The 3,813-nt window shown below is 42.5% G+C and overlaps 1 non-coding gene across 1 annotated transcript; it reads left to right on the forward strand.

Annotated features, from left to right (window-relative positions):
- The first annotated feature begins 2,431 nt into the window (after positions 1–2,431).
- Positions 2,432–2,535, forward strand: LOC131365316 (U6 spliceosomal RNA). Its single transcript, XR_009206622.1, has one exon. It is a non-coding gene; the product is annotated as a U6 spliceosomal RNA (small nuclear RNA).
- The last annotated feature ends 1,278 nt before the right edge of the window (positions 2,536–3,813 follow it).

Below are 3,813 nucleotides of genomic sequence, written 5' to 3' on the forward strand. Positions count from 1 at the left end.
GCAAGTTATCCCTACTTTCATATGCAGGTGCAGTGGTGCTGAAGGCTGAGGAAGTGCAGGAAACTGTAGCCTGGAAGGTGGAGCTCAGCTGAAGCACCAGGAAAGTGAGGCAGTAAGGCAGACCCAGGAGCATTGTATAGGGTCATTAGAATGGGGAGCATCATAGTCTTCAAGTTGCAGACTTGGAACATAGCACAGAAAGAGAGCATTAGCTACCACCCGGAACTTAGTCTCCTATCTCCACCTAGTGCTGAGCCTGGTCTCCTCCAGGAATCTTCTCCTGGAGGGTGAAGCATTTCAGTGGTGCTCCTGATTGGCTGATTAGGAATTTGGCACGCCTTCAGCCTTGCAGTTACACTCAGAGGCGCTGGCCTTGGTGCTGAAGTCCCGCTGTTTATTCAGCACCGCTGTTTTAGAAGGGTGAAGAGTGGTTTTGTGTGGCTTCCATGTGGTGGTGTGTGTGCCGCCGTCACAATGTATACAAGGAGAAGAAAAGAAAAGGAACTAGTGGCCATGACAGATGCTGTTTGGTGTTTGGTTGAGTTGGTCACCATGTAACTTCATGTCAAAAGTTCTGCATATGTGTATTCAGTGATGGTCAGAATAACACCACATTGCCTTGGTAATGATTTATTGGGTTTCAGATCAAAAAGTCAGGGGTTCAAGTCCCAGCATCACCAAGTGGCCAAAGCAGAGCCTTTAAGCAAGACCCTTAACCCTACCCTGCTCTAAAGGCTCTGGGGCTGTGGTAGCTTGGTGAAGGCTCTGGGTTGGGATTGGAGGATTGGGTTCAAGCCCCAGCACTGTCAAGCTGCCTCTATTGGGGCCCTGAATAAGTAAAGTTAGGAAGAAAGAATTTCACTGTGCTGTAAGGCATATGTGACAGATAAAGTCTTCCATTTTATGGCATATGATATCTACAGGTATATGATTCATTATGGCTCTGAAATGGTAGATAGTGTCTTTAATTTTGCTCTGCACTGTGAGAACCTGCCCACAGAATGTTACAGATACCTGACATGAGGGAGGTACAGTAGAGAGATCTAAAGGCTCTGTTCTAGAGGAAAAAGTACATTTTATTAGATACAGCAGTATTTCATTAGCGACTTCGATTAGGAAAACCTACCACACTGAAAAGCCAAGCCTTTGTTTCATTGGTCATGCATTACTCAATTGATCTTTTTAGTAATCAGGAGATTGATTTTTATAAGTGTATGGATAAATAGATAGATAGATAGATAGATAGATAGATAGATAGATAGATAGATAGATAGATAGATAGATAGATAGATAGATAGATAGATAGATAGATAGATAGATAGATAGAGAAAGAGAGAGAGAGAGAGAGAGAGAGAGAGAGAATAAGAGACAGACAGATGGATAGATAGATAGATAGATAGATAGATAGATAGATAGATAGATAGATAGATAGATAGATAGATAGATAGATAGATAGATAGATAGACATAGAGAGAGAGAGAGAAAGAAAGAGAGAGAGACAGACAGATAGTCTGTGGCATTCTCCCATAGTTACTCTCCTCTATGCACAGAAGCTGTTAATAAAATTGAAATGTATTAAAAGTGCAGCATCAGTCCAGAATGAACCGCCTTTTATATAATAAGCAGAGCTGCAGTTTAGGAGATATTACACAGATGTAATGCACTGTTTCTCTTCTGAAAAGAAAAAAATGGAGACAGAGCAGAGCAGGTTATTCTAGGACAGAGGGGGGAAAAATCCCATATAAAGTGTCAGCCTTGAGCTCTGTTTAAAATCAATAACCCTGACAACAATAAATCAGCAAACAGATAGACGGTTACAGCCTGGTAGCTATGACAGATCACATCCAAATAATTCAGTTTGATGTTTCATGCTAAAAATGTAGTGGAGTTTGTGCACAATGGCAGGTGAATATATCCTACACGTCCCTGCAGCTGCTGAGGAGACACCTGCCTCTGCGCTGAACTGAGGATTTCAACTGCATCGTTATACGTAAAGGAAGAAAAAAGGAAAATCAGTGACAGGATGGTGTGATGAACCTGACTTCCTCCCTCAAGCTGATTATTTATTTAGAACTGCATGTTATATAAGTTGTACATTTGCCAACAGTTTCATTTCTGTTATTTGTTTTAAAGGAATTAAATGGTCCTTTTTTATCCATTTATTGTCTCATTTGATATTATAGAACTTCTTCTCACTTCCATTATAGCAGCTTGACTGACCATCCAATTTAATAGGAACACCTGGGCATCTACTCAGTTATGCCATTATCTGGTCAGCAGCACTATTCAAAGATATCAAGCAGATACAGGTGAAACACTTGTGTTTAAGCATCAGAATGAAGGACGAAGTCTGATATCAGGGTCTGCATCAGAGGAGAACCAGCACACTGGTCAGAGCTGAAAGGAAGTCTATAGTAGCTCTAATAATTGCTTGCTATGGCAGCACATATACTAAAATTGGAATGATACAGAGAGGATTAGCATGGCCCCTGCACAAGGATGACACGGAAAAATCATGAAGTCTTACCATATTTTGGGGCAGTGGTGGCTCAAGTGGTCAAGGTTCTGGGTTGTTCATGGGAGGATCGGAGTTCAAGCCCCAGCACCAACAAGCTCCACTGTTGGGCAATTGAGCAAAGGCCCTTAACCCTCTCTGCTCCAGGGGTGCTGTATCATAGCTGCCCCTGCACTCTGACCCCAACTTCCTCAGCTGGGATATGTGAAGAAAAGAATTCCACTGTGCTGTAATGTATGTGTGGTGATAATAAAGGCTACATGCCCTCAGTTCTGCTCATAATCACTCTTTACAGCCATGGTGAGCAGAAAAGCATCTCAGAACTCACAATGTATCATACAGTGAGGGAAAAAATGATTTGATCCCCTGCTGATTTTGTACGTTTGCCCACTGAAAGAAATGATCAGTCTGTAATTTTAATGGTAGGTGTATTTGAACAGTGAGAGACAGAATAACAACAAAAAAATCCAGAAAAACACATTTCAGAAAAGTTCTACATTGATTTGCATTTTAATGAGTGAAATAAGTATTTGATCCCCTATCAATCAGAAAGATTTCTGGCTCCCAGGTGTCTTTTATACAGGTAAGGAGCTGAGATTACAGTAGGAGCACTCTCGGGGAGTGCTCTTAATCTCAGCTCTTTAACTGTATGAAAGACACCTATCCACAGAAGGAAGCAATCAATCAGATTCCAAACTCTCCATCATGGCCAAGACCAAAGAGCTGTCCATGGATGTCAGGGACAAGATTGTAGACCTACACAAGGCTGGAATGAGCTACAAGACCATCGCCAAGCAGCTTGGTGAGAAGGTGACAACAGTTGGTGCCATTATTCCCAAATGGAAGAAACTCAAACTCTTCCTCGGTCTGGGGCTCCATGCAAGATCTCACCTCATGGAGTTTCAATGATCATGAGAACGGCGAGGAATCAGCCCAGAATTACACTGGAGGATTTTGTCAATGATCTCAAGGCAGCTGGGACCATAGTCACCAAGAAAAGAATTGGTAACACACTACGCCGTGAAAGACTGAAATCCAGTAGCGCCCGCAAGGTCCCCCTGCTAAAGAAAGCACATGTACAGGACCATCTGAAGTTTGCCAGTGAACATCTGAATGATTCAGAGGAGAAATGGGTGAAAGTGTTATAGTCAAATGAGACCAAAATCCATCTCTTTGGCATCAACTCAACTCGCCGTGTTTGGAGGAGGAGGAATGCTGCCTATGACTCCAAGAAGACCATCCCCACCGTCAAACATGGAGGTGGAAACATTATGCTTTGGGGGTGTTTTTCTGCTAAG

This window comes from Hemibagrus wyckioides, linkage group LG14 (assembly GCF_019097595.1).
Source record: "Hemibagrus wyckioides isolate EC202008001 linkage group LG14, SWU_Hwy_1.0, whole genome shotgun sequence".
Classification (NCBI taxonomy): Eukaryota; Metazoa; Chordata; class Actinopteri; order Siluriformes; family Bagridae; genus Hemibagrus; species Hemibagrus wyckioides.